Here is a 12,681-nt window from a genome sequence, read left to right as displayed (position 1 = left end):
TGTCCGATGCTGCCACCTCGTGTCAGAAATGTGCCTTTACATTGTGCCAGTCTGGGCAAAGCCACTTCTATCTCTCCCCGCCACACACACATACACACATAGCAACCCCGGCCGGGCCGCCCCCAAAGCAACTTCTAAAACTCCTACTGTGTGCTCTGTGAGTCTCTGTGATTAAGATGATGGAACAGGGGAAGTAGGAAGGACTCAGAAGCGCATGCTGCTTTTTTACAAAGGACCCAAGTTCAATTCTTTACATCCACTTCCAGGGTGGGGAGGCTCACGGACACCTGTATCGTCAACATAATGGGGGTTTGCCACCCTTTTATGGCCCCCAAGGGCTCTCACGCATGAAAAAATAAAATAAAAACCTTGGAGCTGGAGGACGGCTCAGTGATGGGAACACTGGCTGCTCCCATCTTCCATGCCCAAGACCCACATGGTAAGCCTGACGCCCTCTTCTGGCCTCCAAGAGTACTTGCAAGTGGCGCTCATCCATGCAAGCAAAACACCAGTGCAAATACAAATAAGTTATATAAATGATGAGACAGGGACTGAAGACAGCTCATTTATAGAGAATAAATGAGAATGGGCTCAGAATGGGCAAGGCCATGGACTTAATGTCCTGCACAACAGAACCAAAAAAAGAGAGAACAGATAAGCCAGTGAGTGATCTTAGAACCAGACTTCCAGCATCCACATCTGGGCCCTCGATGGAAGTCATGGTGCTCACTGGTAGTTCCTGCACCCAGGAGGCAGAGGCAGAAGGTTCTATGCAAATTAAAGGCCAGCCCACACTGCATAGCAAATTGCAGGCTGGAGGCAGCTGGAGGCAGCTGTACTTGGGAAGACTTCATGGAAGAGCCCGAGTGTGTGCTGAGGCTAAAGGACAGTGAGTTTAGCAAGGTGAAGGCCGCAGAGGCTTATGGGTAACCAAGCCTCTGATTCCACAGAGGACCCAGCTCCTCAGGGGAGAGGAAGCAGACTCAAACCTTCTTCATAGGCCTTGGGGAAGGAAGCAGCAGAGTGCAGAACAGTTCCATCTATCTCATGGCTCTGAAAAAAGACTGTCTCCAGGCTAGACCTAGGTTTGCTGGACCAAGGTCTAGTGCAGGATCTGTGGGGAGACAGCCTGATCAGGTTACCGAGCCTGCTGCAACCTTGCCGGAAGACAAGAAAGGAAGCCCATCTGTCCTTTTTGCTCTCTCCCTCCATCATGATCTTTAACAACTGCTCTGGATGGAAGATGGTCTCCTTCTGTGGAGTCTCTTCCTTCTTTCCATCTCCCATTTGACTTCCAAATGTCTAGAAGTAATGCATTTCAAAATGCATGTTTTGCCAAACATAGTTCTAGGCTAGGGCTACAAAATGGGAACTTAGTAGTAGTAGTAGTAGTAGTAGTAGTAGTAGTAGTAGTAGTAGTAGCAGTAGTAGTAGTAGTAGTACTAGGCTAGGGCTACAAAATGGGAACTTGTAATAGTAGTAGTAGTAGTAGTAGTAGTAGTAGTAGTAGTAGTAGTAGCAGCAGCAGCAGCAGCAGCAGCAGCAGCAGTAGTCATAGTCATAGTAATGCTTCAAACCAGGTGTGGTGGCACTTGCCAATGATCTTTGGGAGGCAGAAGCAAGATGGTCAAGAGTTCAAGGCCAGCCTGAGCTACAAAGCAAGTTCAAGGCTAGCTAGCCAGTGTGTGCTACTTGAGATCCTGTCTTAAAACAACAGGGGCTGGAGAGATGGCCCAGCCATTAAGCACACTTCTGCCCTTCCAGCAGAGCATCCGTTTTGGGAGGCTCACAACTCCAGTTTCAGGGAATCCAATGCCCTCTTCTGACTCCAAGGGCTCCCACATACACAGCACAAGAAAAGAAATAAATATAAAAATAAATCTTTGAAAAACATAACACAACAAACAAAACAAAGACATCAAGAATGTTTTAAACCAGGGTTGTAAGCCAGGCATGGTGGCACATGCCTTTAATTCTGGTACTTGAGAGGCAGAGGGAGAAGGATCAGGAGTTCAAGGCCAGCTTGGGCTACACAGCAAGTGTGAGGTCAACCTGGACTACATGAGATTCTGTCTAAACACAACAAACAATAAAAAGTGTTCCCGTTTTCTGTAATCTCAGCATTCAGGAGGGTAAGTCAGGAGAATTGCTGAGAGTTCCAGGTCAGCCTGGGCTACACATATCGAGTACTAGGCTATCCACGGCAAGACTGTCTCAAAAACAAACAATAAATAAAGTGTATGCTGCAAGACCTGGAGTGTTTTCCCAACATCCTTCCTGCAGAGATCCAAGCTTGCCTGTGCCCTGCACTGACGGAGCTCTGAGGGCTGTCCAGGCTTCTCTGACTGGGGCCCCTCGCTGGGCATCAAGGGTGGGAGTAAAATGTAAATTCCCTAAGACTTCGGGGTTGGTCTTCCCTAATGCTGATATTTCACAGTCTGAGTAACAGACCACAGTTGTAAATTCTGCCCAGTCTCATCCCCGCCTCTGTCACGGTGCCCCAAGCTCCACCACAGCAGTTAGTGCTTTGCTGGGGTGACTGATGCCAAATCATCACCAAACCCCGAGCCTTTAGATAGCTAGAGGTGGTCGGCCATGGCAGGTCAGCACGGGCACAGAAGGAAGGCTTTGCTTCTTGTCTGTCTTAGTCACTGTTCTATTGCTGCGAAGAGACACCATGACCACAGCAACTCTTATATTTAAAAAGGCACTTAGTTGGGGGCTTGCTTAGAGTTTTAGAGGGTTAGTCCATGATCATCGCGGCAGGAAGCAGAAAGACATGGTGCTTGAGCCAGAGCTGAGAGCTTTATATGCTCTGACCGGCAGGCAGCCGGCAGAGGAAGACGCTGGCTCTGGTATGTCAAAGCCCATCTCAGCCACATGCCTCCTCCAACAAGGACACACTTCCTAATCCTTCCCTACGGTCAGCCAACTGGAAACCAAGAATTCAAATCTATGAGCAATGGGGGTCATTTTTATTCAAACCACCGCACGTCTTAGAGGTCCTGTGAAAGCCCCTGGAAGAGGCCATTTTATCAGTAGTTATTCCTCTGTCACACTTCACGGTTTACAAAGTAGCTTTCTAGCCAGGTGTGGAGGCTCAGGTTACAGCACTTCGAGACCCAGTCCAAATAATTGAAAATTTGAAGGGGCTGGAGAGATGGCTCAGTGGTTAAGAGCACTGACTGTTCTTCCGGAGGTCCTGAGTTCAATTCCCAGCAACCACATGGTGGCTCACAACCATCTGAAATGGAATCCAGTGCCCTCTTCTGGCGTCTCTGAAGACAGCTACAGTGTTCTCATATAAAATAAAATAAATAAAAAAGTCTCTGAAAGAAAGAAAGAAAGAAAGAAAGAAAGAAAGAAAGAAAGAAAGAAGGAAAGGAAGAAAGGAAGAAAGGAAGGAAGGAAGGAAGGAAGGAAGGAAGGAAGGACGAAAGAAAACTTGAAGCTAGCCTAAGCACCAGCAAGATTGTCTTATAAAACAAAACATCAGGCTGGAGAGATGGCTCAGTGGTTAAGAGCACCGACTGATCTTCCAGAGGTCCTGAGTTCAATTCCCAGCAACCACATGGTGGCTCATAACCATCTGTAAAGAGATCCGATGCCCTCTTCTGGTGTGTCTGAAGACAGCTACAGTGTACTTATACATAATAAATGAATAAATCTTTTAAAAAAATAAAACAAAACATCAACAAAAGTGTCTTTGTGTCAAATATTCCATTGGATCCTTGTGGGGATCAGGTAATATTTTATAGAGTTACAACTCTCATGTAAAATTGAGTGGCCTGCTGTGGTGGTTTGACTAGGAATGGCCCCCACAGAGTCATTTGTTTGAATGTTTAGCCACAGGGGGTGGCACTTATAGGAGGTATGGCCTTGTTGGAGGAAGTGTATCACTGTGCAGGTAGGCTTTGAGGTCTTATATATTTAAGCTATACCCAGTACCCAATGTGCACGGTCTCCATCTGCTGCCTGGGGTTCAAGATGTAGAACTCTCAGCTCCTTCTCCAGCACTATGTCTGCCACCGTGCTTCTTGCCATGATGATTATGGTTGTTTGAATGTGCTTGGCCTATAGGAAGTGGCACTATTGGGAAGCATGGCCTTCTTGGAGTAGGCGTGGCCTTGTTGGAGGAAGTGTGTCACTGTGGGGGTGGGCTTTGAGGTCCTATGCTCAAGTCTCCTCCTGGTGGCCTATGGGAAATAGTCCTCTCCTGGCTGCCTTTGGATCAAGATGTAGAACTCTCAGCTCCTTCTCCAGGACCATGTCTGCTGCATGCTGCCATGCTTCCTGCCGTGATGATAATGGACTGAACCTCTGAAACTGCAAGCCAGCCCCAATTAAATGTTGCCCTTAATAAAAATTGCCTTGGTCAGGGCTAGAGAGATGGCTCAGCAGTTAAGAGCACTGACTGCTCTTCTAGAGGTCTTGAGTTCAAGTCCCAGCAACCACATGGTGGTCCAGAACTACTTGTAATGGGATCAGATGCCCTCTTCTGGTGTGTCTGAAGACAGCTACAGTGTACTCACATACATAAAATAAATAAATAAACCTTTAAAAAATGCCTATATAGGGGTTGGGGATTTAGCTCAGTGGTTAGAGCGTTTGCCTAGGAAGCGCAAGGCCCTGGGTTCGGTCCCCAGCTCCAAAAAAAAAAAAAAAAAAAAAAAAGAACCAAAAAAAATGCCTATATGATTAAAAAAAAGTTGCCTTGGTCATGATGTCTCTTTACAGCAATAAATGCCAGACAAAGATAGAAGTTGGGACCAGGAATGGTACACCATTGGTGCAATAGGCCTGACCATGTTTTTGTTGGAAATCAGTGGCATGCTTTAGGTGGGGCTTAATGGACCATCCTTGTAGGAATATCAAGGCATTGGTGCTGAGGGTGATTTGAACTATGGGAACCTGGCTTAAGAGGTTTCAAAGGAGAGAAATTTTAGCATGTTACCTGGATATCATTTTTATGGTGTTTTAGTGAAGAATGTGGCTACTCTTTGCCCTTTTCTTGGGAGGCTGCCTGGATCAAGTTGAAGCTATTCAGATTGGTTGCATTGATGAAGGAAATATCAAAAAAAGCCTAGTATAGACTCTGCCATGTGGTTCATTCTTATGAAGATAATTTTGATCAAGCAAACCAAGCTTAGAAGGGAAAATTACGAAATGTATGGTTCCAGTATTAAAAGGACACCAGGAAGTGCATTGGAGCTAAATCCTGTGTTCAAGGATATTCAGTGGAATTAAGGACCTTGGGGCAAGTTCCCACTAAGCTAAGCTTACTGTTTACTTGTTTGCAGTTGAACAAGGAATAGTAATATCATGTTAGGCGTTATTGCTACCTGGTTGTTGTTTTCATTTGGACTTTTAATCTGGGTGAACTACTGTCCAGAAGTGGAGAGTATACCTGTGATCCAGATCTTGAAGCATGATGGCCATGCTTATAAAGATCTTGTGAAAAGGTAAAGAAAGGCTTAGGTCCAGGAGTGATGATGCACACCTTTAATCTTAGTACTCAAGAGACACAGGCATGCAGATCTGAGTTCAAGGTGAGTCTACAGAGAAAGTTCCTGGACATCCAAGCTTAGGCAATGAAGGAACTGGAAAACAGAAAGCTGGTGATGATGCCATAGAACAAGGGGGCTATGTTCTAGCTCCTGCAAGCAGCAGAATTCAGCCACTTTAGCCATGTGACTCTGGCTTTAGAGTCAAGACTAAAAGGGGTTACCAAAACAACTGATAATGGTTAACTAGAGCTAAGAAATTAGCGGTGGCTAAGAAGAGACCAGCATCACTAAGGTGAAATCTTCCAGGAAGTGTTTTCTGGGACCACAAAGAAGCTGTGTTCCAGAGATAGATATCATGCTGGCAGCCAGACTTGGTAAAATGTAAGAATCATCCAGGTGGGGCTGGAGAGATGGCTCAGCAGTTAAGAGCACTGACTGCTCTTCCGGAGGTCCTGAGTTCAATTCCCAGCAACCACGTAGTGGATCACAATAATCTGTAATGAGATTTGATGCCTCTTTTGGTGTGTCTGAAGAAAGCTACAGTGTACTTATATATAATAAATTAATTTAAAAAAAAAGAATCATCCAGGTGGTACTGGTTTTGAAGGCATGAAGGGATCATGGAGAACAGCTGAGGTGTGGCAGTGTGAGAGGCCATGGGTGAAAGTGCTGCCTCAACAGTTGAAGTCCCCAACTGAAGGGGTCATGCAAAGAACTTGAAGCTTGGCACCATGAAGGGAGACTATGAGGAGCTATTGGTGAAGTCTAGTTGCAGTGGAAGACCCCAGCGTATTGGAGATGCCAGTACCATGAGATGACTACCAAGAACAGCAGCAGTAGTGGAGTGGAGTCAACCAGAGCATAGAGTGGTCAGAAGAACTGGAAAAATGACCCAAGCCCTTTGGAAGAGCCCAGAAGATTGTGTGTGAGTCCCAGACATTGGAACAAGAAGCTGTAAAGTTGAAGTTGCCTTGGATACTCCAAGATGTTAGAGATGTGAGAGCCATGGTGTACCTGCCAAGGAAAGCAACAAACAGCTGCCTTGCTTTGGTCCAGTGTTTCTTTGGTATGATGTTTTGGAATGGTAATTTATACCCTGTGATGTTGGATGTGATCTGCTTTTTGATTTTGATTTTATTGGAGATTACATGATTAAGAGATTACATGACTCTCAAAAGAGACTTTAAACTTTGGGCTTTTAAACATTATTGAGACTGTGATAGACTATGGGGACCTCTGAAATTGTAAGCCAGTCCCAATTAAAAATGTTTTTCCTTATAAGAGTTGCCATGGTCATGGTGTCTCTTAAAAACAATAAAACCCTGAGACATCTGCCCAAGGCCAGTGACTAGTGAGAACACAACTGAGGCAGTCTGGGGTCACACACCTGTAATCCCAGCACTTGTAAAGCAGAGGCAGGAAGATAAAATGTTCAAGACTAATTTTTGCCTCAATAAAACAAACAAAGAACAACACAAAAAGAACAGAGCTGAGATCCGGCATAGGGTACATTACTGATGTCACCTCCAACCAGAATGAGTGTGGTGGTTTGAATAGGAATGGCTACCATAGGCTCTTATATTTGATTGCTTGGTCATCAGGAAGTGGCACTATTTGAGAAGGATTGGGGGTGTGGCCTCATTGAGTAGGTGTGACTTGTTTTAAAAAGTGTGTCACTTGGAGTGCCCTTCGGGGGTTTCTTTCTCCCAGTTGCCAATGGATTTGTAGAACTTTCGGCTACTTCTTCAGCACTATGCCTGCCTGCTGCATGCTCTCTGACATGATTGCAATGGGCTAAACCTCTGAAACTAAGCGAACTCCAATTAAATACTTTCCTTTATAAGAGTTGTCTTGGTCATAGTAGTGTTTCTTCATAGCAATAGAATACTGACTAAGACAATGGGTTTATCTGAGTGGCCAACTAGAGCCTTTAAGAGCAGGGCTCAAAGGGCTCACCTGTAAAAGAGGGCTTGGGTTTGGGGGCAGGAGAGATCCTAATTGTGAGACTAGCTCTCTGTGGTAGTAGTCACTGGACAACTTGGGGAGGAGAGATACAGGTCACGCTGGGTTTAGAGGTGGCAGAGCAGGATCCTGACTGATCCCCTTCCCTAAAGTGAGGAAGGCTCCAGGGAAACCAGAAGTTTAAACCGTTGGGTACCTCTGCCTGAGAGGAAAAAGGTCACACCAGCTTCTCCCTTAACCTGCAGCAGACCTGGTACCCTTCTTGTAGGCTTTCTCCAGTCTTCCCCTTCACAGCCTTGGAAGAGCTTAAGTAGAGGAACTTTGACTGCTGCAGTTGAGCTGTCTCTGCTCCAGAGTCTTTGTGGGACCTGGGTGTGTGGGACAGCATAGAAATAGCATCTTGCGTGAAGTGGGCAAGGGTCCCTCTTAAGAACTAAGGCTTTACTAAGTGCCAAGGATGGCGTTACGTGTCATAATCCCAGCATTTGGAAGACTGAGGCAGGAAGAGTACCATGAGCTCAAGGTTATCCTGGGCTACACAGTGACTTCCAGGATAGCCTGGACTACAGAGTGACAACTTGTGTCAAGACAAAGAAGCAAAAACCAAAGGTGCAGCAGCAATCAATCTCGGCACTCAGAGGCTACATAGTGAGTTCCAGTCTAGTCTTACCTCAGAAAGGAGAAGGGAAGGGAGGAAAGGAACCAAAGCACAGCCTGGCTTGATGGCATTCACCTGTAATGCCAACCCTTGGGTGGCTGAAGAGGAATCACAAATTTCAGGTTGCCTCATCGAGATACTCCCCCATCACCCATCTGTTACAATGTGCAAACCAACCCTCTTCTTCCCTCATTTGGACATTCCTAAACTGTATCTCACCCCTTGCCCCCATATCCCACTCCTGCCCCACCTTCCCCGCTCATGGTCCAACAGGTTCCTAGCTGCTTGGCTCCAGGTAGACAGCTGGGTTGCTATTAGTGGCTCTTACAAGCCAGGCTGGAGACCAAAAGGGCGGAATGGTAAGGAAGCATTTGGATCGTAGGCAAGGGAATTGCAGTAGTTGCTCCCACATACCCGCTCACTGATGCACGTGGATGCTCTCATTTCCCCACGTTGCCAGAGCAGTTTGCCAGGGCTCTACAGAGAGGCAGAAGCCCTAGGGTACGTGTAGGTTGCTCTCTTTATGCATGTGAAGGCAAACAAGTTAGGTCAAGGTTGTGATTGGACAGTAAAAAAAATAAGGCAGAAACAAAGCTTTTGTAAGGCAGGAGAGAAGAGAGGAGAATCAAGATGGAGATGGGGAAGGATGACCCAGATCCGGGTGGTCTTGAATTGCCAAGGTAGCTGGGATGGATTTCTGTAGGCAAATGTATCTTATCTAGGTGGGCGGTTTATATCCTTATCAACTGGTTGTAAGTTTATTGTGTGGATGTATTGTGGATTGAGAATTAACGTATAGATCTGATTGTTCGGTTACAGTTTGTTGAGTCTTGATTTTACTGGGTAGTTGGGAGTTTATACCTTAACTACCAGAGGGTGGTTGCTGGGAGTGTGGGCAGAGTCTGTGGTAGGGAGCCATGATAGGCCAGCCACTGCTGGACTTCTAGAACCATGATTTTACTGGGTAGCTGGGAGAGTTCATGGCTAACAGAGTCAGCAGGAGAGATGCTAATCTGAGATAAGTTAGTGCTCGTTCCAATGGCCTGATGGAGCCGAAACTAACAAGGGAGGGAGACCACCAGGGTACTCATGGGAACCGTTATGCCCACTTTTTTATTTTTACTGCCACAGATACATATACTCAGAGGAAGAGAGACTCTTAAGGAATTAGCAAATCTGTAAGTCCTGGAGTGGTGGCAACGCTGCAGAGGCAGTCAGAGGATCCAACTCTCAGGCAGAATCTCAGGGCCTGGTGGCAAAGACCAATGCATATTTGCTGTTCTCAGTTTTTCTTTTAGGAGGGAAAGAGTTGAATTAGTTTCAGGGCTAAAAGGTTAACGGGTAAGAAAGAGAGATCTGCCCACCCAGGGAGGCTTCCCAGGAAGCTTCTAGAGTTTATACTCAACAGCACAAAGACCCAGGGATCAACTGAGCCGGCTGTTCCTCTCCACCCTCCCAGAGGCCCCAGAAGGCTAGTCCCTGGGTACATAGCACCTGCTCTCCCCATCCTTGGGCCTCAGACAGTGTAAGTGTCCATGGCCAATGAGGGGAGGACACGTTGTAGTCAGAGCATGTAGCCACACCCCCCTCATTGCTACAATGTCACACATCTGATGTTAGCTTTTACTCTTCCCAGACCCTGGGACTCCTAAGACTGAACAGCCTTCCCCATATTGCTTCTTCAGCCTTGGCCCACCAGCGACCTGTTTCCCCCTGGTCCGAATCCCCTTAGACTTGCTGGCACCCTGTAAATAAACCACAGTGTCACAAAAGGCAAGCCCAGTTGATTCTGCTTGCTGCTGATAATCACCATAGTCCCAGCTGGGGACCTTGCAGGATGGCCACGGAAGGGAACACAACAGAGTGGGTGGAAACCCAGGGTCACATAGCAGGGACTCATGGAGACCTTCTGTAGTAGACCCCTTGAGTTTCCAGCTAAGAAGACTGTGTGTAGTGTGGGTCACGAGCCACACCAGAACCTAGGCTCAGCAGAGCAAGACTGACCATCGCTCTCCAGGAGTGGCAGCTTTGTCTTTGTCTTATGGAGTGATGGGTTGGTTGTCTGCCTCTGGCTTCTGCCTCGCATCAGGCAGGAAGAGAAAGACAGAGACATTCCATTCCTGCAGCCGTTCTCCTCCTCTTAGAGGAAACAGAAGCCAGACCCAGACTCTCCTCTCTCTCTCTCTCTCTCTCTCTCTCTCTCTCTCTCTCTCTCTCTCTCTCTCTCTCTCCCCCCCCACCCCCCCCCCCGTTTTTTGAGACAATGTTTCTCTGTGTAACCTTGGCTGTCCTGGAACTTCCTCTGTAGACCAGGCTGGCCTTAAACTGTCTCTGCCTCCAAAGTGCTGGGGTTAGTGGGACAAACCACCACCTCCCAGCCCCACACCTACCTTTCTTGAGCGCCTCCGGCTTTGGGAAAAACATGCATTTTCTTCCCCTATCCTCTGGATCTCAACCCCTCCCTGATTCCTCAGAAGCCTCCCAGTGTGGGCAGATCTCCCCTCTCTTTACCACCTGCTCTTTCCTACCCCTTAACCTATTAGCCCTGAAACTATTAACTCTTTCCCCCCTAAAACAAAAACTGAGAACAGCAAACATGCATCAGTCTTTGCCACCCAGCCCTGCTTCTCCTGCTGCTTCAGCAAGAATGCACATTTTTTTTGTTTTTTGTTTTTTTTAAATATTTTGTTTATTTTATGTGTGTGAGTACACTGTCACTATCTTCAGACACACCAGAAGAGGGCATCAGATCCCATGACAGATGGTTGTGAGCCACCATGTGGTTGCTGGGAATTGAACGCAGGACCTCTGGAAGAACAGACAGTGCTCTTAACCGCTGAGCCATCTCCCCAGTCCTTATTTTTGTTTTCATTCATTCATTCATTCATTCATTCGTTCGTTCGTTCGTTCGTTCATTTGTTTGTTTGTTTGTCTGAGACAGGATCTGTTAATGTATTCCTGACTGTCTTGGACTCTCTATATAGACCATGCTGGCCTCAAACTCACAAAGGACCACCTGCCTTGCTTCCTGAACGGTAGGATTAAAGGTGTGCACCACCATGCCTGACTTGTGTTTTAGACAGGGTCTTGCCCTGAAGCCAAGGCTGAACCACAGTTCAGTAGGTAGCCCAGGTTAGCTTCAAATCCAAAGCAGTGCACCTGCTTTAGACTCTCAAGTGCTGGGATTATAGGACAGACTTCCTACTAGCCACTCCCTCTCTCTCCAGCCCAAAAGTTTCCACCTCAGAAATGCTTGGGTTAGGCTGGGCCACCAGTGAAGCCAGCCAAGCATCTCCTCTGTGTATGTAAGGCTGACTGACTGTCCTCCAAGGCTCCCATCTCCCCACTCTCTCAAACCTTTTTCTCCTGTGCTTGGTCATTGCCCCCCTGTGTGTGGCTCATGGCTCCCTACCTTCCATTGTTGTCTATTTCTGGTCTACAACCAGATTCCAACAGGGCACACCTCCACCCCATTGGAGCCTCATGACAAACCTATACTTTCCTGTTAGGACTCATCTGTTCGTGATATAACCTTCAAGAGACTGGGAGCTTGCAGAGAAGGACAATACCTGTGGCGTCTCTAGTTCCTGGGCCAGTGTGTGGCTCTGGTGGCTACTTGATACAGCTGTGGATGCACTGGCCTCTAATTCCTCTGAGTTCAGGGTCATTGCAGCACCTGATAGCTTTTAGAGACATCTCCAGAGCTTCTTCGCTTTTTTAATACACCCGAGATCCGTAGACAGGTCCAGTATTTGATGGGAATCACACAGCATTGATATCTCTGTTTGTCCGGGACTGGGGTCCTGACCTGTGGTTGCCCGTCCACAGAAGGGTTCTTTTCTGGAATTTTATAGGCAAAAATTACACTCCCAACTTCCACAAGAGGGCGCACAGGGCCTAGGCTTGCCCTGAGAGTGCAGGTGTCCTGGAGTATCACCTGGTCTTTCAGAGCCAAGAAAGGACTGGTTGCCCTGGCGCTGGCAAGAGGAATTCAGTTCCAGGGTTCCAGGTCAAAAAGCTGATTGGGGAAAAAAATTCTTGTGTTGCGATTTTTAAATTAAAGACTTTTTTAAAAAAATCTATTCTTCTGAGCCATGGAGGACAAAATGAGCCATGCGTTTCTGTGAGGAGGGTGAGGGCTGGCTGCTGGCAGGCAGTTGGGGAGCATGCTGAGAGTGGCACAGGACAGTCAGCATTAGGGACATCAGAGCCGAGCACAGCTTTGTGCTCTGTGTCCCTTCCTTTCCACTCCCCAGTTACAGCTGCTTTTATCCTGGTTCCCAAGACACCTCTGGCTGTGTCACCCTGGCACTGTCCTGCTCTGTCTGTCTTCTGTAATATGCCTCTTGGCAGTGATGCCATCCAATTTAGTCAGAGGTGTTATTCAAAACAGACCTGGGAGTCCATCTTGGCCTCTGCCTTCCGCCCTTGTTTTTCTTCGAGGTGGGGGGGGGCAGATTCAATGGCTTTTATGAACTTAAGATAGAGAGACCCTCCCGCCCCCATTCCACAGTCCCATGCTCAGGGCCCTGAAACCCATCTGGCAGAAGGAAA

This window comes from Rattus norvegicus, chromosome 8 (assembly GCF_036323735.1).
Source record: "Rattus norvegicus strain BN/NHsdMcwi chromosome 8, GRCr8, whole genome shotgun sequence".
Taxonomy (NCBI): domain Eukaryota; kingdom Metazoa; phylum Chordata; class Mammalia; order Rodentia; family Muridae; genus Rattus; species Rattus norvegicus.
This window is presented reverse-complemented; position numbering follows the sequence as displayed.